The sequence below is a fragment of the Manacus candei genome, unplaced genomic scaffold, assembly GCF_025592945.1.
Source record: "Manacus candei isolate 608988 ecotype Guabito, Panama unplaced genomic scaffold, ASM2559294v1 h1tg000042l, whole genome shotgun sequence".
In the NCBI taxonomy this organism is placed as follows: domain Eukaryota; kingdom Metazoa; phylum Chordata; class Aves; order Passeriformes; family Pipridae; genus Manacus; species Manacus candei.
In genome coordinates this window covers 4249828-4274118 of record NW_026138090.1, presented here as the reverse complement: position 1 = coordinate 4274118, position 24291 = coordinate 4249828, and the positions used below count along the sequence as shown (strand labels likewise).

The 24291-nt window shown below is 45.4% G+C and overlaps 1 protein-coding gene across 6 annotated transcripts in view; it reads left to right on the top strand.

Moving 5' to 3' along the window:
• Positions 1–24291, top strand: part of FRMD4A (FERM domain containing 4A) — a 365081-nt gene that overhangs the window by 182295 nt on the left and 158495 nt on the right. The window lies entirely within an intron of this gene.

The following is a 24291-nucleotide window of genomic DNA, read 5'->3' as shown; positions in this document are numbered from 1 at the left end:
TACATTTTCTTTCCCCCCTCTGTTTTCCTTTATCAAACACATTTCTTTCTTTTCCTCTCCTGTGCTCCCAGGCAGATACCTTGTATATCAGGCTGTAGCCTGGAGTAAATATTGTCTAGTCAATTTATATATAAGAAAAAAAGTACCTTTCTTTCAAATGAGGCTTTATAAGGGAGATGTTCCTGATCCCTTGTCTGCATTGCTGCTAACAGAAGCAGAGTTACCAAGTTTACAGGCAGGCAAACAACCAAGAGATGATGAGCGTAGGGAGACTACAGCAAAGGCTGGACACCAAGAAAACAGGCAGTGAGAGGGAGAGTAGGAAGGAAAACTGCACTTTGCAGAATGAATAGCTTCTAACAAGTTTGAAGGAAACATTATTACGATTTTATTACCATATTTTATGAAGCCTCTCTAAAAACGAAGTCCTGAAGAAGCAATTAGGCTGAGAACATGAATTTTGCAGCTGTATTTTCCTGGCCCTCCACCTGCCCAGTCAATGAGCTGACGAGCATCCTTGTGCAGTTATCATGACGCACGGCTTGCTTTGTGTCCTCCAGTCCTCAAAGAACAAATTATGGATGGGGTCATGGTGGGACAGACCTACAGAAAATCAAGCAGATATTAATATTCCTGCTCCTTCCCTCTCCAGGGAGTTGAATCAGAGAAGACACTGAGGATTTTCGGAAATTATGCCTTCTCAGCTCTGCTAAACCAGCAGCTTTAGGAGTTCAAGTCCCTCATCATTTCAGCCCAAACTGGTGTTGTCCTCCCTATCCCTCTAAAAAGTGCCTCCTTGGAAGCAACTCCATGTAGGAATTCTCCAGCTGGCTCCTGTCAGCTCCCTCCAAGTCCTGTGGCCTTTTTTTGCACATTCCTCTGAAGGGAGAGTGAAATGAGTGAAAAATAGCACTGACAGGCAGTTGTCTCCAAGGGCACTGGCTTGCACTGTGCCTTTGATAAAAATACTTCCACCTCAGTTTCCCCACCTGGTGATTAAATATGTAGAAGAAGCACTCATGCGATTTAGCTGGAAAATGTCTTGCAACATAACTGCATGATTTTGTGGTGATTTAACTGAACTCCAAAATCCTCATGTTGATAATGTATTTTCACCCTCACTGGACCAGTTCCCTCAGCTCAACTCATCATAGATGTTGACAGCATTAAGTCTCCACCCAGAAAATGTGCTCCTGAGGGGAAACAGTCAGGGAACTGATCCCTCTTCAATACTTATTTTAGGAAGGGATGCCAGAAGTGTATGTAAGAACTGTAAATAAAGGATGCCATTTTTGTATCTGTAGACCAAAAAGGGTATTTTGGCATCCAGTTCAGATGAAGAGAAGTGTATTGCATTCTCCTGTGCTTGTTCAGATGAGACCCAACCTTATGAATGTGAGCACATCAAGGGTTAATAATATGTCCACACCAGCTGAATCAGACTGATTTTAAAAGGCCATTGTTTAATCCATGAAACTTTCCAAAATATCACCCCTTGGGTAAATAAGGTGCTTTGCAGACCGTTGCATAATTCTCATGTACAGATAAAGCTCCCTTCTCAGTTCAAAATATAAAAAGGCTCCAGACCAGGCAGTTGAGTGGGGAAAAGACTGGAGTGTAACTGTGCAATGGTGAGTCGACGCACGAAACGAAAGGATGAAATGTTGCGCGTGGCAAAGCTGCCTTCTCAGATGTTCCTTGGGAGTGTTTGAAAGAGTTAAGCCCAATACTGGAATGTCTTGGGAATGTTGGCAGACGGAGAGTGAGCGGCTTTTTTCTTCCCTCTGGATGGAGTCCCAGGACCGAGCATGCAAAGTGATGACTTTGGATCCGAGTTTGCCTCTTGGTTCTGCAGCGCAGAGCTGGGAGGTGATGCAGTGTTACCAAGAAGCCCTTTGCGAGGGATGTGCAATTGCCTTCCTAAGTCAGGAGAGGTATTTTTACCTCTTCCTTGCTCATCTTTGGGTGCAGCAGGACTCACTTTGAGAAGATACACAGAGGGAGAAACCACATCCTGAAGGGCGTGTGCGAAGGGAGAAAGACACATCCCCAAACAGTTTATTTTGGCTGCTGGTTTTTTGTTGTCCGTTTTGGTTTGGTGGTTTGGTGGTTGATATTTTTTTTCTTTTTTTTTTTGCTTGTTTTTATTTCTCCTTCTTTGATGGAAATTGCAGTGACTTTTTAACCTTGCAGTTCATAAGGCACCTTGGGATTAGCTGGTTGCCTCTAAGCAGGGAATCCGGGGTGATTCACACAGGGAGCTGGCATGGCTGCTGTGCTCTTTGGCTTTGAGGATCTGCTCTACAGCTGGGACAGCCTGGTGTGGAGCCTGACATCCCGGGCTCTGAGGACTTGCCGCTTTGGAAACCTGAGGGTCCTGCAGCTCATGCTGAAGCCATGGTGCATTTCCAGGGACGTTTATCAGGTAGGGTTACAAAACACCAGGCCAGACCCTCAGACCCCAGTGCTGCAGGGGGGAGACCCCCTGGGAGTCTCACAGGGTCCTGTCCTGTTCCTACTGACCGCTTTGGGTCCTACATAAGCGGTGGGACAGAGGAGACAGCATGGGCAGGGGAGGTGTGGGAGGAGAAACATTTTGGTTAGGAGGATCGTTCCACCAGGGTCTCCCATGGTGGAACACAGGTCCAAACTCTCTGTTCCACAGAGCAGAGGGAAATAAGTGAAAGTAAATTAAAGTTCAATCTGCTATATCCTCTTTCCTTGAGCTTTATACTCATAAGTACAACCTTAGCTGCTCTGTGTCCTCACACTGTCGCTGCAGCTGCACAGGAATAATTTATAGCTCACCCAGGGGAAATGATGCCTAAAGGCACCTAACCTGTGGAAAATGGGCATTCACAGGGGGTTTTAAACTGCAGCAGCCCTAGTTATCCCTACTCGACTTGTGCAATGCCTTCTGACTGCTTCATCTTGCAAAGTCCTGGGCATCTGATTGTCTAAAACTTTTGTTTTACTCGATGTATGGTTTATGTGGTATTGAGAGCTTTGGGGCTTGGTTGGCTGTCTTCTCTGTAGGCTTACAGTAATTGCTTGCAGCTTGAGGTATCATGACACAGCTCTAATAAACTGTGTGTGTTTCTGAGACTGACTAAACTGGGTTAAATAAACTGAACATCACCGTGAAGGAACTAGAACTGAATGTCACTTTGAATAGCAACTCATTCCAGTCCATAGGTGAGTCCAGGTTGCAAAGGCACTGTAAACCAACCAGTATCCAGCTCGTCTGCTTTTTTAATCAACCCTAGACAACTAAGGCTAGGCATTTATTCTGCTGTGGGGACAAACCCATTAAAATATTCATCATCTCCAAAGATTTGTTTAATGCCGGACGCTGGAGTGACTGATCGGTATTTGCATTTGGAAAAGGCATTTTCTGCTACTCCCACTTACTCGGTATTTCACTTTTCCAGTGCTTTGGAAGTCTCCAAGTGTGAAGCCAAGTTACACAAAAGAAGGCAGATTAAAAGCCTGTAGAAATTGCGTGTGTGTTGGTTAGAGGGAGACCAGGGCAAGGCTCTTAGTAATTTCAGCAAACTTTGAACCAGCTTCAAATCATGCTCTGGTTTCAGCAGACTTCAGGAATAGATTTTATGGTCTTTGGAGTTCAGCAAGCATGGGCAGCATTTTTATTTTAAGTACTTTTTCCAGAAGACAGCCAGAAACACAAATGCAGAAGGGCCTTTGTCCCACTGACTGCCCTGGTGGCCCCAGGGCTTGAATTTGAAACCCCCTTGAGAGGTACCACTGTGATGGCTCCAGGTGAACCAAGCTGCCCTCCCTGGGCTGTACTGGGTCTTGGCTGGTTTCACCTCACAGTTAACCTGTGCAGAGGCTGCCTGTGGTGTGGGGCTGCCCCATCCTCTCTCTGCAGCTTGTTTTAAGAATCTGAACCTGAAGCCAATTAGCTCACTTGGGCCTGGGAAAGGGGAGGGGAAAGCAAAAGGACTCAATGCTTAACCCCTTTTTTACACCCCACCTAAGTAAAAGCATCCCCAAAAACTAAGGAGTTAGTTTCCAGATGTGTCCAGATTCCGATTGTTAATAATGTATCCCAGCCTACACACCATGCACCAGGAGATGCTACTGCCTGTGACAAATCCCAGGACTGATGGTTTTTTAACAGATTAATTTTGTTGTGAGCACTGAGCACATCCACAAGTGAACTTTTTCCATTACAACATGCACATGCTTTCAGCTATCCCCCGTGGCATTATATCACATTCCTGGCATGTTATCCCCCTTTGGTAGAGTCACCAATGAAATGGGGCCAGCAAAGGTGCCTCCCTTCCCACCCAAACAAGCATCAATGCAGCCTGACACTCACAGGTCAGGGTGGACTTGCATAGCTTTTTGTTTCTCAGACAGTCAGTGAACACATGCAAAACCTCAGGAGAACCACGTCACTTTATTTGTCAATGCCCATGAGCTTCCAATTCTTTGGAGAGGATCTGAAATAATGGGTCAGGCACCAAGAGAGCTGCTGCTGGGTGGAGGTTTGTTGGGAAAGGGATCTCATCACTGTAGAGATCCAGCAGCAGCAGCGTTATTAGCAGCCAGGATGAGCTGATAGCTAACTCTACACTTATGTATATTAATCCTAAAAGCATTTCCTCCAGTAGCCAGCATCCTCCAATTTAAATGCTGGCAGAGTATTTTAGTAGGATATTACTTGGACAGAAAGCCTGACAGTTTAATCACTTCCTAGAGACAGAAACTTCTTCCATTGCTTATTACTTAGACGAGCAAATAAGCTCTTGACCATGATAGTTTTTGTTGCTACTATATCTTAATCCCTGTTGCTCCTGCATCTTAAGAGCAAAGCAGATCAGCTGTAGGACCTCTGCATGATTCCATAAGCAAAAAAAACCTAAAAAGAAACATTAGTCAACTTTGTAAAATAAACCAAAACTTTTTCATACTCTGAAAAGTATGCTTTGTGCTTTTTCTTTGAGTTAATCACAACTCAGTGCATCTCTGCTTCTGGGGCCACTTGCTGTGACTGAGCTGGGCATAGCAGAGCAGTGTAGCACACAGCCAGGTTCCTGGCTGAGCAAGACCCATGTGCTGGGCACACACCACTGGGGAGGACTCAGCTCCTCCTTTGTACCACCAACCAAAGCCATGGCTGCATCCCTGACTTGGAGAATTTTTTTGTATCCTTGCCCTAAACTGTTATCTCCACCATACAACCTTCCAAAACTTTGAAAGTCCCTTTTAGTCTCCCATCTACAAAATATATAAAGACTAAACTAATTCTGTATAGAGGGTACAATCCAGATTTACTGCCAATACAACAGGCAATGAGTTCTTGAAAAGAAAACAAGCTCCAGGCATCAACATAATCTGTGTAATTCCCCCTATGTCTGACAAGAGAGACTTTGCTTGCTTGGGTCTCAGAAAGTCAGCGGCAATGCCACTGCATTAGCAGAGGTAGATGGAATAGCAATTTTGGGCTGCTGCTGGCTGTGGTGGTCAGAGTGCAATATGACACACCTGAGATTTCAATCTTCAAATCCAAACTGACACAGCAATCAGAAGTCTGGACTTGCTCAGGCTGCACTTTGAGTAGTAGTTGTTATAAAATAGGTTAAAACAATCACAAAATTGTTCCCTCGTTCTTGGTCTCCAGACTGGATTTGTCTCACAGATGTTGAGTGACTCCATTTCTCACTGTCTGTAAGCAATGCTTTGGTACTTAGGCCATCTGAGAACTAGAGGCTTTTGGTACCCTGAAGCAAGGTACCATCATCTGTCTCAGGCTGTGTTTCTTTTCCTGGAAAATAAATCCTCCTGCAAGTCTGCTTTGATTCCCAGGGACACATTTGTCTTCCCAGTCTGAACAAAACTCTTGCCTTGATCTGTTTTCAGTGGGGCTAATATTCACCAGTTGCCATATTTTAATTGTAAAGAATTCTTTTTATATTTTAATTGTGTTCTGTGATCCACCGTGTGGTTTCCTGACTGCATGATTGGAATTCATTTGAAAAAGGAGATTAACAAATAATAAACTTCCAGTTGAGGCTTTCAGACAGTCAGTTGTGTAAGATGCCACCGAGCTGTCAGATGTATTTTTACCAATGCCCAGATGTCTGACTGCTCTGACCTACTAAACAAATGGCCCTGTGAACTAACACAGTGTCTGCTTTTGCAGAAATACTCACATTTCAAGAAGTACTGGGGGAGGGCTGGTTTACTATTATGGGATAGGCAGTCAGTTCTGCATTTTAACATCCTGAAGATAATTCACTGTTTATTTAATCTCCAAATCCATCAACAAATGTTTTAGTTTCCAGGCTATGCCTGTGCAATGTCAAAGAACATTAGGCAGTCCAGGACCTACATCTTCAGTAAAAATGTGTTTATGTGTCTGTCTGTTTAAAATCTCACCAACTGCTCCTACCAAGTCAGAGGTAGACCATTGGATGTAGAGTCATCTCTCAAGGATACCAATCACAGACATTTAATTCCTCACACACTGTATGCAGTAGTGCTGTGTACTTTTTATATGCTGCTTCTTATCCACCAAGTACTTGGAAAGACAGTTAAGTAATTTTACTTCAGGCAGAAACAGATAAAATTACTCACTTCAGGCTATAGACACAAGCACAGAGTTGTCTTCAGTGCCTCGTTGCTCCTCACATGTCCAGTTACAGGCAATGGGAATAAGGAAGGAGGTGGGCTGTAGCATCAAGGAGCTGGATGTTCAACTAAAATGAAGAAGAGGAAAGAGCTTTTGCTGTGCTGGCAGACACACAAATTCATGAATCGTTCCATATTTTAGTAAAAAGTTTAATTTTGGCTACTAGGAAGAAATTATTGGATATTAGGGATTAATTCTTCACTGGGAGAGTGGTGAGGCACTGGCACAGATTGCCCAGAGAAGCTATGGATGCCCCATCCTTGGAAGTGTTCAAGGTCAGGTTGGAAGTGGCTTTGAGCAACCTGGTCTAGGGGAAGGTGTCCCTGCCCATGGCAGGAGGTTGTAACTAGATGATCTTTAAGGTCACTTCCAACCCAAACCATTCTGTGATTCTGCTTTTCAGATCCTGTAATTTTATTTTCCCTGAGGAGAGGTGCTGGGTGGGCACATTTGAGGTGTGTTTCCCACAGGATGTCCACTGCTGGCAGGGAGTGCTAAGGATTTTTTCCCCCAGCTGCCATGGGCATTGGGGAGTTGAGTTAAAGGATTTTGAGGCTTCTCCTCCATTCTCTTGGTGGATTTCTGGCAAGCTGCTGGGACAGACTGTTTCCACCTCCTGTTGGGCTCTGAGACATCCCCACAATCCCATGTACACTATGAGGAATGTGGTCTTCCTCCTCGAAAAGGAGCAATTTGGGAATTCCATTCTTGTTTCAGCGCCATTCTTCACCCTGCTTGCCTTGAAGACATCTTATTATGTTTAAGCACAATTAAAGATTCAAGAGCGAAAGAAGCATTTTGCAATCCTGCCCTGCTGCTGTAAAAGGCTGTGCAAATCAATGTCAGGCAAGAGGGAGGAAGGAAAGGGCTGAAATGTTAAACACATCATTTCAGATTGGTAAAACTTCCAAGTTTTGATTTATAGCTTCATCACCAAGTAGATTAATGTGGAATTCAAACACAACCAGCTCTTTGCTTTCCTTCCAGCCCTGACATATTAACATTTCCCATTAATCTAGTCAGCTCTGGCACGGTGAAGGCTGAGGAAATGGGGAATTAGGCATATGGGAGTGTTGGGTGGGCAGGAGAAAAGAGCCAACAAAATTCACTTCAGTTAGCTAAAGAGAATGGAACCTTATTCAGATCTCAAGTTGTAGCTGAAGCTGTTTCTGAAAGACAGCAAACCCAGATGTCTTCCAGTGTTGGGCAGAGAGTTTTTCAGTGGGGCTGTTGGTGTTCTGCTCATAAGGACAATGGTGGATGTGGGTACTGGTGCCACCCATAGAGTTGTGTTTTCAGGGCTCTTTGCTGGCAGCTGCTCTGTTCTCAGAACATTGTGATGCCCCAGTACAGCTGGTGTTCGGGAGGTTTCAGGCCCCCTAAAGCCTGATTAGGCTTGAAGCCTGCCTAATTCCCAATTTTGAGGGGAGGCAACTGTAACTTTTCTTCCCCAGCACTCTTTGCTGAGCTAGTCCGCGGTGTCTGGAGCTGCCCTGGAGACTTCTCAAACTTTACTATTATATATTTAAGCATTTATGAGACTTGAACTGCTTCCCAAAAAACAAAAGAAAAACAAAAAACAAACAAACAAACAAACAAAAAACCCTGACAACAACTAACACAAATCACACAAAAAAGAGGAAAAAATAACCCTCCACCTAAAACCCCTAGAGCTGAAGAAAGGGCTAATGAGCTTCATATGTTTCTAAAAGCAGTTCAGGAGCTTTTGGCTTGAAGAGTTTCTCACCCCATCTTCACTGCAGGCAGAAGTAAAGAAGGTTATACAGGAGAAGGAGGGGAGAGAAAATCAAATGTTAAAAATTCATCTCTGCCAGAAATCATATGCAAACAGACGGGGGGGAGAAAAAAGAGCCTATGGGGAACCTCAAGGCATTTCCACTCAAGACATCTATGGAGAAAGCACAAGAGGTGTTCAATAAGTTCCCATCCCTATGTATTTTTATAGCACACTGTAAAATTGCCCTCAACATTTGGTACAGACTTCCCCTGCCTTTGTAGAGCTGGGAAGGGCTGGGACAATCTGGTAGGACCTGTGCCACTGCTACCAGCCCCACCATAGCCCCTCGCAGCACTGATGACAGTGGAGAGGAGGTCAAAATGCTAATGCTTCAAAATATCCAGTTAGACATTATTGCTTATTCCCTCTCTGGGACATGCCAAATTATCCTGCCTAGGGCTGGCCTTCATCCCACACTGCGTCAGGCAAGAGGGCAGTAGCAGCCAGGTTCAGGTAAAGCTGGATGGATACTTGGGACGTGTTGCCTGAGGCCAAGAATTCAAAGTAAAATGTCATGGTGGGGCTCACTAGAGGAGCACACAGGGCTTACACACCTGGGAAGTTTGGGGCAATTACCCTTTTGTCTCCTGAGCAGTCACAAACACCTGCTCCCCTCAGTTTGTGGGGTCTCATCTCCCCTTCCAGTGCCCCAAGGCAGCTGTAGGTCAGGGCAAGAGGCACAGGGCTTTCCTGGAGGGCCAGGAGAAGCTCCAGAGGTGTTCTGGGCAATAGTTGAACCTGCACCATTAAATCACCTCAGGGATTGCTGTGCTGCCTTTCTGTTCAGGCTAACATGGAGCTGCACCAGGCTGGGGCTTGTTAACTAATTGTTAGCAAACACAACACTGTTGTGTTTTCCATGGGCTGTAGCTTGTTCGGTGCTGCTAGAAAATTAGAGAGACTTTAAAACAATGTTGGCCCTCCTATCTGTCTTTACATGAACTTTTAGGGATGATAGGAGAAGTGGTGAAATCTCATGACTGAGCTTTTTTCATTGAAGAAATACAGCAGCCTCTTTAAAGGAGAAGTGTACTTGGCATTGTTTTGCTCCTCTGAGCATTTTTCCAACCTGCCTCCCTGAGAGAAACATTCAATCTCCAGTACTGGTTTGTTCATGGGAAAGGAGTCTGATTGCCCCAGATGTGTGGGCAAAGTCTTTCAAGGTGTTAAATGAGTTAGGACTGCCAGTGCAGCTTACAGAGGCCACCGGTCAAGGAGCAAACACAAGTAATGCTGAATTATTCCTAACCAGAGTAGATTTGAGTCTGTCCCAAAGCTGAGCTCTCTTGGAGGCCACCACCAATGGCTGAGCATTCCTGTCCTTTCTTTGCTTTAGTCTGCAAGGGATGAAAACTGTGCTCTCCACAGAGAATACAAACTGTCTCAGTGGAGACAATCCTCACCAGCTCACCCTGCTTATAGCAGAAATGCACCTTCCAGCAAGGCAAAGGAAATATTTTTTGATCTCCTGGGTTTGCAGAAGCCAGGTCTGAACTGTTTTTTCCCTGTGCTTAGCTGTTTTATGCTCAGAGTCTTGAAACACAAGATGGAATGCATTTTGTGTTCCTTTAGTTGTCAAAAATTAGGCAATTCATCCATGCTGGACTCTTCCAGGATAGGAGTCTTGATGCAAGTCACTCTTTGGGGATTGTCTACCCCTTTGTGCTGAAACCAGAAAGAGCTGAGACTGCTAAACCCAACTGCGTGTCAAAGTATTAAACGCCCCCACTCCTGTGAGGTAGAGCTCAGTCATGTTGTTCTGATTAAATACATGTCATCCAAGGCCTCAGTGGAAGGTTCTGGAAGCCTGCAGGAAGGTTGGCAGCCATCAGGAAAGTGCCCAGCAGCCCTGCCTCCTCGAGTCATCCAGCTTCAGCTGTTGCAGTTAACACAACATGCTCTGTAATGGGACAGGCCCCCAGGAACCTGCTTTTGGTAAAGAGCTTTGCTTCCCCAGAGAGATATTTGTGAACACTTCAAACCTCTAAAGAAATTGGAAACAGTGGGGAGTTTTGCCAGAAGAACTTTTGTTTGATTCAACTCCTTCTCCCTAAAAGAAAAATCCGCCATGAATATATGGCTCAGAGTAGCCCCAGAACAGGTCCAGTCCCATCATGCTTCTATGTGTTTTTTCTCTTGCATAAAAGAAGATGATCATGGAAAAAAAATCCTTTTTCCTTCACTGTTTGCAACATGTCTTTGAGGCTCCACCAAAAGCTTTGTGCAATGGGTGCCATTTCTTTCAGATGTTCTCCTGGAGATAAGGTGGAGCTGAGTAGTGCCATTGGTGCAATTCTGCCCTGATTGTGCTTGCAGCTGCATCCAAGATGCTACCATGAATCAGCTGCACCCTTGCAGAAACTGTGTTCACATCCAGCTCATAGCATCCAATTGTTTAGAGAAAAACAGTTGCTCTTGGGCATGGGAGTTTTTTCTTTCCCTCCATCCCTTCCAGGTTGGATTGAGGAGGATATTAACCCTATGCATATTTGACACCCACAAGTGGCTACAGCCAACATTGGCACATGAATTACTTTTTAAGTTTAAATATAAAGAGCCATTTCTAGTGTCCACCACTTCTGATGCACCCATAACACTCTTTGTTTAAATCTCCTTACACACAGCATGTGTTTACGTGAGCTCACAGCAGAGGAGGGTTGTTGTTTTCCTAAATTGGAAACTTATGAGCCCAAGCTGGAGGGAAATAGTCACGGGATTTCAAACCCTGCCTTTTTTCCTTCCTCTCCTCTCAGTTTAGGGGTTGTTTTTTTTTTAACATGTGAGTCCACTGAGACTCCAAAACAGCTGACAAAACATAGTTTCAGGCTGGTCCTATCCCCCACTCCTGGAGAAGGGCTCTGCATGACAGGCAGCACCGAGTCTCAACTACAAAAAGTTATCCAAGGTCAAATTCCTCCACTCCGTGAACTTGCATCTGGCACCCCAATGGGGGATTAGCATCTGTCCAGCACCTGGCAGGAGTCACCCCATGTCTGCAGCCTTGCATAACTTGCAAACCCCATTGTGTGCAATTACTCATCAACTGGTCACTGTGCTGCTGAAGCTGCTGAACCCTGGGAGTCGAGGGGGTCTCGTAAAGCTCCAGGAGGGCAGAAATGTGGGGTTTACAGTCATTGCAAACCTTCCTTGCTCTACTTCCGTGAGTCCTGATCTCAACACCTCTGTGTTCAGGGGCTTAACACATCCACTTCCGTGCTGGTAAAGAAACAGCTCATGATGAAGAGAGACCTGATTGAGGGCTGGGAATCTTTATGTTACTGCAAGTTGCTGTACTTGAGTTGACCTCTGCTTTTTCCTTTTTTTAAAAAATTTTTTTAAATATTCTTTAGATCTAGAGGAGCCTAGAGTCGTGCAGGTCCTCGTGTGCTTAGCCACAGCTGAGACAACAACTTTGACTATCAGTAGGACTAGCAGCTGAGCTGGGCTTTGCAAGACCTCAGGTAATCAATCAGGGGTTTTGCAAAACCAGACTGCAAATGAAGAATGGTTTGTGCCAGACAAATTGTATCAGAGCAGCCACTGGGATGAGGAGGTATTGAAGGAGGAAGCAGCACAGGGAGTTGGATAATTTCTAGTTAAAGTGAGAATAGAGTCAGTGTTCATCTCAGAAAAGAGAGGTTCTGGGAAGTTCACTGCATCGCATATTCTCAGGCATTCGTCATCTGAAATGTCTCTTAATTGCCACTATTGTATCATATCACAAGTATTCCTGTGATTTATCAGTCATAACCTCCTACAAAGGGATTCTTTCATTCAAGCCATTTTCACAGAAATCTTTTCCCCTTGGATCCCAGTCCTGCAACACACTCAGACCAGGAATCTGGAAGTGGGACTTTTTTATTTCTTTTTTTTTCTAAACACAAGTAGTTGCTTTGCAGACAACATGTCTCAATAATGGACTGTGTCCCAGTTTCAACTTCTTTCCTCTTCTTCCCAAGATAATCAGCTTTTAACAGCTCTCCTTCCTCTTATGGTAAAAGCTGAAATGTAAATAATCAGGATGTCTTAAGTGTCAGGAGCCAGCTGAGTCCTGCTAGCCGAGACGAAGGGTCCCCGACATGGGGCTGCCTTAAACATTTGGCTCAGCCAACAGACTGTATTTGTAATGTAAACTCCCCTTGTCAGTTCCTAACTCCTGGCTCCGGTTTTAGAAAATTTAACATTTCTGGGGGTTGTATTTTCCCACCACTTAGTCAAGAGCTGAAATTTTTCCTCTCAGAAAATACACTTGTGTGTCAAAGGCCAGTGACCAAAAAAATATCAGCAGATTTGCAGCCTAAATATAGCACAGGACTGAGATCCTGAATTCCTGCGAAAGAGCCAGTGTAAACAGCCATGCTCTGTGCAACCTGGGAGGGGGCTGAACCCCAGGGCTTTTTCTTTATATTATCGCCCGCCGCAGCGCCTGGATGTCCTGGCAAGGGTGAGGAGCCCTTTGTGGAGGGACATCCTGGCCAAAGTCCTTCCCAGCTATGGGCTTCGTTATCCAGCTTCAGCAAAAGGCACATGCCTTCAGAGTCACCCCAGTCTGAAGATGCTGCCCTTCCTCTGGCTTACACCCACAGGTCAAAAGGGATTAGTTTGATGTGGAAAGCCCCGGGTTCCAGTGCTACCATTGACTTTGCCTCATGTCACAGGTGATAACCCACAACAACAATACCCCTGTGAACACCAAACCAGGAAGAAAGGATTAAGCCTTTATCCTTTGTTGGGTGCTGATGATAAACACTGGCTCCAAGGAGTAATCCACTGCCATCCCAACTAGGAGACTGTATAATAGCGAAACCAATCACATACTTACCTGTGTATGGTTTAACAAGCACAGACTCATTCCTGTGATTCATTGCATCTTCCAGTTCATACATAAAGCAGAAAGTTCATACATAAAGTGTCTCCCACCAGTGCTGTCAATAGCTGGGGGTGACCAGGAGAGATGAATCCATCTGCTCTGCAGAGGTCTAGGACCATCTCCCACCCACTGCACCTTCATCCTAGGCCAGTGTCTATCATTTATTAATACACATGGATAATGTCTTAACCATTAGATGTGGATGGGGAAGACGTGACAGCTATTATAGCTTCCTCTCCCTCTTGCATCAGACTTGGGAGGGCTGGAAGTAAATGAAACTTGGCCAGGAAAATACAGCAGGGAATAGAGTGTGCATGGTGTTGAAATGATTTGTGAATGCTCAAGGGTGGGCAGAGATAATTTGTCGGAGTTGATAACCATTGGTTTACTACATCCCTTTTTATTTCACTCACCCAACTCTCAGGGGATCTCATTATCTTGGAATTCATTCAGGAGTCTCCCTCTCCTCTAACAGGGCTCCAGACACCTTGCAAGTCTCCAGGGATTAATTGATATCAATACAGACTAGTCATAAGTTTTCTCAGTGGGGTATTTGCTCCTGTGTCTCACAAGTTTGTTAAGACAATGTTTTGGATGGCCTCTTGGGATTTACTCCAAGGGTTTTTTCAAAGGAAAGGTCTTCTCCAAATCTTTCTTCTCACATGTATCTTTTCTCGGGATGTGCCATTTCTCTTTCATTCTTAGCCACTATTTCCTTTGGTGGAACCAGGTTGCTGTCTGAGTAGCTGGTATGAGACCTGGGTAGGGTGATAGACCCAAGGTGGCCTGTGGCCTCGAAGAGCTTCACTATCCTTGAAATACCACATATCTGCCCTCTTAGAGATTCAAGCAGACCTGCTTCCCCTCCATCTGCTGTATCTCCTCTTGCTTTTCAGTATTTTTTGTATTTTTTTCCCTGGCTATTCTTGCCAGGAGTTGCACCCCCATTTCCACCCTATCTCCTGTTCATAAGCAAATTAAAGTGCTTGCAGATGACACTGCTTCTAACCTCCCTCTGAGGCAAAACCCAAATGCCACTCCTGATTCCAAGTGCTGCTTCACATGTTCACGGTGCACCCCAGGAGTGAGCACAGCTGAGTGATTGAGCACTGTAGAGCAGCAGCTGTGGAGCATGAGACCAGCTATTTGAAGAAGCCTCCTATGTTAGTTATCACTGACTTCATTTTGATCACCCATCAGTGTGCTCGTCCTTTACATTTTGAACTACACAGAAGGTCTTCATGCAAAATGAAACACACTCAGAAAAAATACTGCAAGAGGGTTTTGCTGGGCCATTTGGCACTTTGTGAAATCTGCAGAATCACTAACATTTGACAGTTTTCATAGCTATGAAAATAAAGGGAGTTTTAAATTAGTACTGTTAGAGCAGCGTGGAATTGGAGTCAGACTAGGACGAGACTGGACCTCAAATCAGCAGTTGTTCTGATGCTGGTTTGGACTGCAGGAGGCTTTTGGGGAGTACTTGAATGCTGGGAAATGCTGAATAAGCTGCTTCCTTTTTGAGGGAAGAGGGAAAAGACATAAAGTAGCAATGCTAATTTAACATGAAAAAGTTTACCTTGGGTCCATTGTCCTGGCCTGAGACAATGACACTGGGGTCTGCACCCAACTTTGCCAAGGAGACTGGGGGATCTTGGGATCTTGCAAGACTTGGATGCCTGTGTGTCTGTTTTTCTTCCTCTCATGTTGAGCACTGCTTTAGGATGATCTGAGTTTATGACAGTGCATTTGACAGGAGACTCCAGCCAGGCTATAAAAGCTGCTTTATGCATAACAAACAGTTATCTTAGTGAGAGGGAGCACCATCGTTCAGCACCTAATTCATACAGTCAATACAGTCTGTGCCATGGGCTTTCATCTTACAAATGCAAGAGGTGGCTTCCACACCACAGGCTGATAGAAGCAAAGTTGCTGCACAAGGCTGTCTGTAGGTCAGGAGGCAGAGCCGGGTTTACAGGCTTTTTCTTTGCACAAAATACGTGCAGCAGGACCTGGTGTGGAAGCAAGGGTAGGTGTGTTATATGGCCCTGCTGCCCCTGGGCTGCTCAGGCTTTCTTGCACAAGCAAAACATACCCCCTTTTCCAAGTTCTTTCAAATCCCTTGAACTTGGATTTTTGCCAGGAAGCCAAAGGAGCGCAGTGAAAATCCAACAAATCCCTCCGTTGTCCTTTCCCAGGCGGTGATAAGATTGATAAGGATCTTTCAAAGAACCAAGGGTTTCATTACAAAAAGAATCAAAGATCTTTCTTCTTTCCCTGTTTTCATAGAACCATCCTTGATTTGTTTGGGTTTTCCTTCCCTTTCAGGAGCCTGAGCATCTGGAGCTGAAAGGTGTTGTAACCCATCACGAAACAGCTCCATGAGGCAGCATTAAACACATGCTGTTTGACAGCAAAAACTCAAATCAGGCACCAACCCTGAGCATTAGCTGAGTCAGAATCTTTAATTGTCTTCAGCAATAAAAATGTGTGAAGTCAGGAGCAATATGAGGACTTGGACAACAGATTCCCTCTTTCAAAACACAATACTTGCTAGTAAAACAGCTAACCAAGGGAATGGATAGAGGAGTGAGGAATTAGGAGAAGGCACGAAGCTGTGATGCACAGTACCACCTAGTGACAGAGCCTGGCTGCATGAGAAGGGCAACCCCGAGTTTGTAAAGTTCAGGCTCCGTTTCCCTGTCCCATCTTCAATCTGATTTCCCAACTGTGCCACATCCTCATCCATCTCCTGCGGGGGAAGGGACAGCACCGTCCCAGCAACCCTGATTTTTTTTCCTCCTTTTCATGGTTTCCTTTTTTGCAAAGCAAGCTTGGGTTGAATAGTGTCCTTGTGTCCCACCACAGGCACCAGCAGATGTGTTCTGTTGGCTCCGTGGGGTGTGCAGGTTGGGCTCAGCGCGCATCACCCGCTGAATCACCCACGAGGAATTCCCCAGTGCATTGTGCAGACTGGGAAGGGAAAAATGCAAGGTCCAGTGAGTAATGCAGCCTTTCAGGGCATCTGAAATGAAAAGAAATGCCACGAACTTGTTCCATTTGTAGTAACGATGTGAAAGAGCAGTGTGACAGGCTCTGCTCAAGAGCAGGCTTGTAACCTTTTCCATTAATTTCTTTTCAAAGAATTACTTATTGAAGGCTAAGCTGCTTTTTATAAGCCTTTGAGGCTGAGTGTGTCTTTGCCCTTTTTATTGTTATTGCTGCTCCTCTTCCTTGCTCTCTTTTAAGTGAAAGCAGTTACCATACACTGGTGGTGTTTCTCTCTCTGTGACTGTGTGGGACAAGCCCAGCCTCGAGGTGGGAATTTTGTCACTTTTTGGCAGCGGTGGGATTGCATACAGCAAAGTGAATTAGAAGAAATCCAGTTCTGTGGAATTTTCCCGTATTCCAGCCCACAGATTTACCCATGATCCAAGCAGCTGGGCTTAAAAGGATTTGATTTCTTCTCCTCATTAAGGTCCCTTTACACATATTCTGAAGCGAGAGCTAAAAGGCTCCGCTCAGTCTACATGTGTGGGTGAGTGAGCAGAGTGTCTGGGGTGCCGTCCTGCAGCTCGTGGGAGGCAGCAAAAGAGCACTGCACCTCTCTTGCAAGGCCCCATGCACATGTAAGGCACACATTCTGCCTTGAATGTTTGTGTGAATTACAGTTGGACTGGAGGGGACTGGGGCCACCACTGTGCTCTGTGTGAACAGACAGGACGGGTGTGTGTGTAAGGTTAGAGTTAGGGTCAGGGTTAGGGTTGGGGTTAGGGTTAAGGTTAGGGCAGCCTTTTCTTCCTCTTACCCAGGGAGAGGCTCCCCAGGGAAAGGATAATCAGACCCTCTCCTGGTCTTCAGCTGCAAGCTTCACTAGTTAATGCACAGTACCTTGCTTGCACATCAGGCAAGCTGAAATAGTTCTTAGAGGGTTTAAATTGATATTCCTTCCCTGACTTCAGTGAAAGTCTTCCACTTAAGACTGGATGGGAACCCAAACACCCAGTGCTACATTTCCTTTGGTTGATAAGATTTACTAAATCACCTGAGTGCAAAAAAATAGCACATTTGTTGGGGCCACCAACATAATTTTGTCCTGAAAAGGTAATGCAGAGCCCCTGAATGCACTGCTCCCAATAAGAGCATCTGCTTATTGTCCCCCATGGGATGAGACCATCTCATACTCATAGCCGTCCCATAACAAATAAAGCATTTCCAGCATGATTTCTTCTTAGTTTATTCCTCTCGAGCTTATTGCTTTTTTCTTTCCCACAATCCATGGTGCTGTGTCCAGGTCCTGAGCACGGCAGCCCTGGAGAAGCTCCTGCAGCTGGGTAAACATGCCTGAGTGAATGGGGCCCTTCACAATGGAGTCACCAGGAAATCCAAACACTGTAAAGGCCAACAATTCAGCAGGGACATAATCATGTCATTAAAAGGCATGCTCCTCCCAAGCACCAGGAAAGCACAGCCTGAATTGAGTTGCACCCCAAACAATAGGTTTTCCACCCCACAGATATCCAGGAGTGGCTCTTTCCCTCTGGTCTTCTTTCAGCCATTCTGCACAGAGATATTAGGACCTTCTCTCCCATCCAGGATGTTTCAGCTACAACAGGCTGCACCAGCCCCATTGCCCTTGCAGGCCTGGAGTCTCCAGATCTGGGGAAAGGACGGAGGGATGATAAATGCAGAAATATTAACAGGCTAAATTCTGCTCATGTTTATGCAGGGATAAATGTGAGTTATGACAGTGAGTGTACTGATGATTTACACTGGGCTGATGGAGAGCTGTGTCAGGTCAGCTGCTTCCACAAGTATAGTGTTATGTGGGCTTTTAGGCACCAGGGTAAGGGGCAGAAGTGGAAGAGTCTCCACCTCCTTATATTTTTCCCTGGCATGTTGCAACAGGTGTTGGAAATACAGTGTCATTTACTTCAGTCTGTGCATTTGTCCAGTGACTTTGCCCACTGTGGTCTCTTCTGGCTCTTGGGTTTGTTGCTTGGACCCATGCAAGCTCCCTTTTCCCTGAATATACTAATCTTATATGTTTTTCTGGAACGCAATGGTTAGAATGCAAAGCAACTCTCATAAATCTCCATCCATTGCTGCAAGGCAAACTTTCCTTGCTGTAAATTGCAAATTTTACCAGGATCTGACCTTGAACAGAGAAGCCAATATAATTAATGTGCTGATATGGGCAAACTGACTTTGAGTCTCAAGTGAGCACACACCAAGCCAAATCCTGAAGTCTAGAATTAGGCAGCTTTATAGTAACTGAGGAACTGGCTCACTGTGCTATTGGCATACGTGGAAATTAATCATATCCTGCAACAACGTTCACAGGATGTGTTTGATTTATTGCTAATCCAGTACACTCTTGCAGCTGCTGATCTGCTGCCAGAGGGTATCGTAATGATGCAGCTGGCACCCCTGTTGTGATGGCCATCAACACAGCCAGTGGCTGGTGTTGGACCAGTCATCCTCAGCATTTGCTACCTGAGCTGAAAAACCAAGCCCTGCAGCTGTGGGTTGAAGTTTGCCTCCTATATAGAGGATAAGAATTTATTATTATTATATATTCTTACACAAGGATAAGAATGTATAATGTGCACAGACAAAGGGAGTATGTATAAAATAGAAAATATTTCCAAATATTCAAATCTGTAGAACAAAACTGACTTTGACTCAGCTTAAATGAGTATCTGTCACCCCACTGCCCCGTGCTAGGTGGTTGGTGGTGGAGGTGTGTGGGGAAGCTGTGCATTGCTCTGAGGCTGTGACAGTTTGTTATCAAGAATGGAAAGACACAGCTATGGCAGTGCTGCCTTCCCAAAACACAGCTGACCCCCTTGAGATTAGGCCATGGAAACAGAAAATGGAAGAAATTCAATTCTCATTCTCAGAGGGTTTCTTGCTTTGTTTTTATCCTGGGCCCTGACTGATATAATGCATTTCAGATTTTAAAATTCACCACCAAATGTTTGGAAAGATTGAAAAACATTGACGGCAGCATTTATATTACATGTTTCTCATAACCTCTAAAGAAATTGCAAATTAAAGACTTTTTTTATTTTGGTAGGGAAAGTCAAAGTAGATTGTTGTGAATTTTTCTGCTTTTTCACAACCAAATACAATGTTTAGCAAAACATAAATTTTCACGGCATTTTGGCAAGAGTACTTTCTCTACCAAAATATTACTTTTATCAACACCTTTCCACTTTACCAAAACAGCCCCTTTGCTCAGGGGCTGGTCATGCAGACAGCATTAAATGTCTCTGCTGACAGGGAAAGAGCTGTGTCCATCCTCAGGCCAATGGGCTCATTAGAATACCAGTGGCAAAAAGAGACCAGATTCATGCAGCTCAGCTCACTCTCCAGGGAAGAGCCTGCTTTGTGCAGACTGGGAGAGTCTGATATTTAGAGCAAGGGTGATGTATGTCCAAAGGTGAAGATGAAATGCGAGATAAGATAGCTTCTCAGGAGGATCTCACTGAGCTCAGGGTTTATTCAAAGACCTTCCTCCATTAGGATGTACAGTCATGTCATGAATTAGACCTGGATTTAAATCCCTCAGGATCAGGGATTTAGTGGTAGGGCTGGTTTAAATGCACATAACCCATAGCCTTGGACATCAAGATATAAGACTTTACCTGTGTTTTTAACACTGAGATGGCCTTTTTGCTTGATCTCCCTATCTCCTTCCACCCTGGCCAATAAAGCAGGGGAAAGGTGGCGCATGGCAGAAGACTCCTGCATCATCTGGGGGCCCTGTCCTCCTCAAGCACAGGCAGGACATCTGTGACCCAGTGTGGGTGACCCTGGGGCAGAGATCCCGGTCAGACGTCGCCCAGCCTGGCTGCTAATTATCCCACAAGGGAAGGGAAGTGGCTGTGCAAATAGTGAAACGAGGGCTGTCAGCATCAGAGGGGATTCGCACTGGGGATGACAGGCATGACCTGCTTTTCATGCTTCCTTTTTTTTATTTGGTGACATGCTGTCATTCAGTGAATAATCTGGAGTTTTCCTCTCGGGGGTTTCTCCCTTGTTCCTTCAGTGCTGAGAATAACCAAGGTGGGGATGTGGGACAGCAGTCCCACAACTTCAAATGCTCCAAACACAGTCTGTTGCAGCCAGGTAATTCTAGTCATCCTGGATGCATATTAAATGGTGACAGTACATAATGCACAGGACCTTCAGGATTGCCTTCAAAATTCCTTCAGCACTACCATCCACCACCACTGGTTCTCACTGAAATACCTCTATTTTTAGAGAAAAAACTATACATTAATTTTGCACATAATCATACGCACATGGATGGGAAAGAGTCCACAAAACAAGCAAACTGACAGACTTCCTGCAGCAACCTTTGGTTTTATTCTGTGTGCATGTTCAAAGATGGAAAGGTGGGTTCTGGGTTAGGACATATTTTGTGCCAGGAATTGAGATACCAGTCCAAAAAGTGAATTCAAACTCTTCAAAAAAAGTGGGGTTTGTTTCTCAGCACCTGGGCTTCATCACTGACTTGCACATCACCCCAACTAAGTTGCCTCAAGGTCACTGCGACCTTGAATCTCCACCTGAGCTGAACCAAGATCTCTGTGTGCCTAATGGTGTGTGACATTTGGTCACGAAGTCTCTGGGCACTGCACCAGGGCAGCATTAGGCACCAAATATTTTGCATGAGATGTGGCAGCATGTTTAGGCATGGGGACATTCAAGCCTCCCTTAACTGATTTCCTGAGTAAAACCTACCACAAGCAAGAGTGTTGCTTTAATCCCTTCTTGCTGTTCAAGCTGTCTATAATTATAAATCACAATCATATTATAATAGTAAGCCATCATTTAGTAGTGACTATAGAAAGAGAAATGCAAACATTCTCTAAATTCATACTGTTGTAAACTGATTCTGACAGACTGTCCTCTGCTGACAGCACCTCGCATCCACATACCAAGCACAACAGTTGCCCCAATACAGGTCACCACCTACATGAGGGTTGTATTTTTATATTAGTACATTGCAGATCTTACAGTGGGGTCCAGCAAAATGCAGAGGCACCAGACCTGGATCCCATCCCCTCACCTGGGTCTGCCCTGAGCATTGTGCAGGGGCAGGATGATCAAGTTCTGCACAAGTGCTGTGCATTTTCGAGACAGGTGAGCCTGCGCTCTTTGCTCTTGCCCAGAGCAGCCACCTCTATGAAGCTCCTGACAGGCAGGCAATGGGCTGGGCAATGCTCTCATTCCCGTCAAACTCCTGATTTCCTCAGCGTGGATGCCTCAAGCACTCTGCTTATATCTTACTTGCGTGCAAAGTCAAACAAGCCTTTGAGTGGAGGTGGCATCGTGAAGCTGAGTTTCTTCCTAAAGTGTGCATTTGAATAACCAATTGGTCCTCTTTGCTCTCCTGAAGCCTGTGCTGGCAGGGCTTATCAGGCAGCTTGCACAAGGTCAGGGCACTTGTGTGCTTGGGGACAGGGTGTGTGGGGACAGCCACGGCCACCACCTTCCTCCAGGGAGGATACACAATGGCCTGGACACAGCTGGCTGTTCCACAGCACTACAACTGAGTCAACTCCAGCTGAGGTGGCCCCGTGCCTCCTGTGCTCTCCTGTGCTTGGGGAGGGCACTGCTGAGTGCATCTCCTCACGTCCTAACACTCCCTGGACATCTCTTCCTTATAAAAGGGTTTTTTTGCATCCAAGGTGGATGAGCAGAGGGGAGTAGGAGAAAACCAGGGCCTCCAGCTGTGCCCACACCTTCATAGGGCTGTGCTTGTGTGCATCTTATCTTCATTGGCCACTGTACTACAGGAGGAAATGTGCCCTTTCAAAAGCATCTTCTGTGCCCACAGACCACCCAAAATGCAAGGTCAGCTGCTCCAGCCTGGCCAGTGCTGGATGCAAAGCAGCAGCAAAAGCACTTTTTGGAGTGATTTGAGTTGTAGCCATCCTAGGAGGTATCAACCCCCTAGGAAACCTCATGTGGCTTTCAGTGCAAGTGCGTCCCACAGCCACAAGCTCAGTAAAGAGTCAGAGCATCGTGGTTGCTCAAAAAGGCAAAGCCCAGGGAAAGTCAGATTATGTTTATGTCTCCAGAGTGGGCATCCTTAAGCACACCTCAGAGATGCTGTAGCCACAATTCTGGTCCTTAAACTGCTGACAGTAGAGGCAGGGCCCTTGCTTGAAGAAAGGAGCAGCAAGGCACAAGCCACCTGCTCCTATTCCACTGCCTGTGCTGCCAGCAAGGCACAAGGAGCAGAATGGGAGAAACAGCCCCATCTGCATGGATACCCTCCACAAAGGGCTGCACAGCAGGTGCAGGGTTGGTCATATTTATGCCACTTTAGGCTCTTGTTTCATATGAAGACAGGGGTTTGGGTAGTTTGACTCCCCAGTGCTGCTCTGCAATTCAGTCTAAATGCCACTTTTCCCTCAGAAGCAACCAGAGGCCACTGCAGATTGCACTGAGGGTTAGCCACGACCTTCAGGAAACTATGGAAAAATACGCTGTGTTCTCTGTCCTTTGTCAAAACGCTAAATAACAGCCCTGCCAAAGTTGGTAAATATTTCACGGAAGGCACAGGAGGCCACAAAGACCGTGTTTTAAGCAGTCACCAGTACAACATTTGCATCTGGCAGAGATCCTGCTCAGCACCCAGAGCCACGTGAGTTTTCAGTATTAGCATTGTGCCTTGAATGCATTTTTCACCCAACCTCCCCGTTTCTAGGGATGCCATTATCAACAGAGGCCCTGGTTTCATTATTAGGTAGCAAATCAATCCAGCTATGCCGAGCGCAATCCAATTATTGCTCGTAGTTACTGTAGGCTGAAGAAGTCATAAATAAATGAACATGTAGGAGGTATTTAACATTTCAGTCCCACCATAAGCACCCAGATCCTTGTTGGTTCTGTGTGAATGGCTCAGTTTTGGAGGGATTTCTGGTTGGCACTGCAGGGCAGCACAGAGATCAGGTCACAGTGCTCCGTGATGGTCTAGGCAATTGCAGGATAATCGGGGGTACATGCGGACTTATTTTTTCTTTTGTTTACCGGGATGAAGGCCGGGCAGGGGCCTCTTCCTGCTCTTCTCACACTCTCCCAGTGGGAGCAGAGGGAACGCAGGCTCATGTGTCAGTCCGTGGGCGCAGGAAAGCCAAGAAAAGGTGCTTTCTAAAATCTCAGCCAGCTCCCAAGAGGACAGGGCTAAACCCAGGGCTCGCTTTCCTTCTCTTGCCACTATTCTCAAAGCATCCCAGCTGTTTGGTTTTGGGTTTCAAACCTTATTTTTAGAAGGTTTGGGTTGGTCTGTGGAAATAAAGGCACCTAGTTACTCATTACCTCGTTAGCACAATGATGTACGAGCAGCCACACAAGTAAAACGGTGCTCAGCTGTAAAATAAACAGGGTCTCTGCTAAACGGACTCATTTAAAAAAATATTCTTTACATCTGGATTTCTTTTGGGTTTTTATTTCCTCTCTTCCCCTCTCCCTTTCCCTCAGACTGCTTTTTTACTTCTGCTCATTAGGATTATTTTGAAGCATCTGGCCTCAGTCACCACAGTTTGCAGGATAAGTGCTGCAAGGAAGGAAAGTGTCCCCATGCAGGCAGCCTGCAGGGAGCTGCCACACAGAGCCTGCATCCATATCCATGTCCCTCTCCATCCCCAGCCAAGGCAGTGCAGAGCTCTGCTCATGCTACGTTAGTGGTGAGGAAGATGCTGGTGTTTAACTTGTTCACTCGTTAGTATTCAACTGTAGGATCAAATGAATAATTTTTCTAAGCTATTACTATTACTGCTACTACTACTACTATGATTATTCTCTGTTTCTGCCAGAGAGTGTATAAAAATGACATTTTCAATCCTGCACCATTGTTTATGTGATTTTTGCCCCTGGTCACTTGGTAGTGCAGAAATCAGTTGTCTTCACTAGTTTGGAAAAAAAACCAGCGGAGCATCAAAG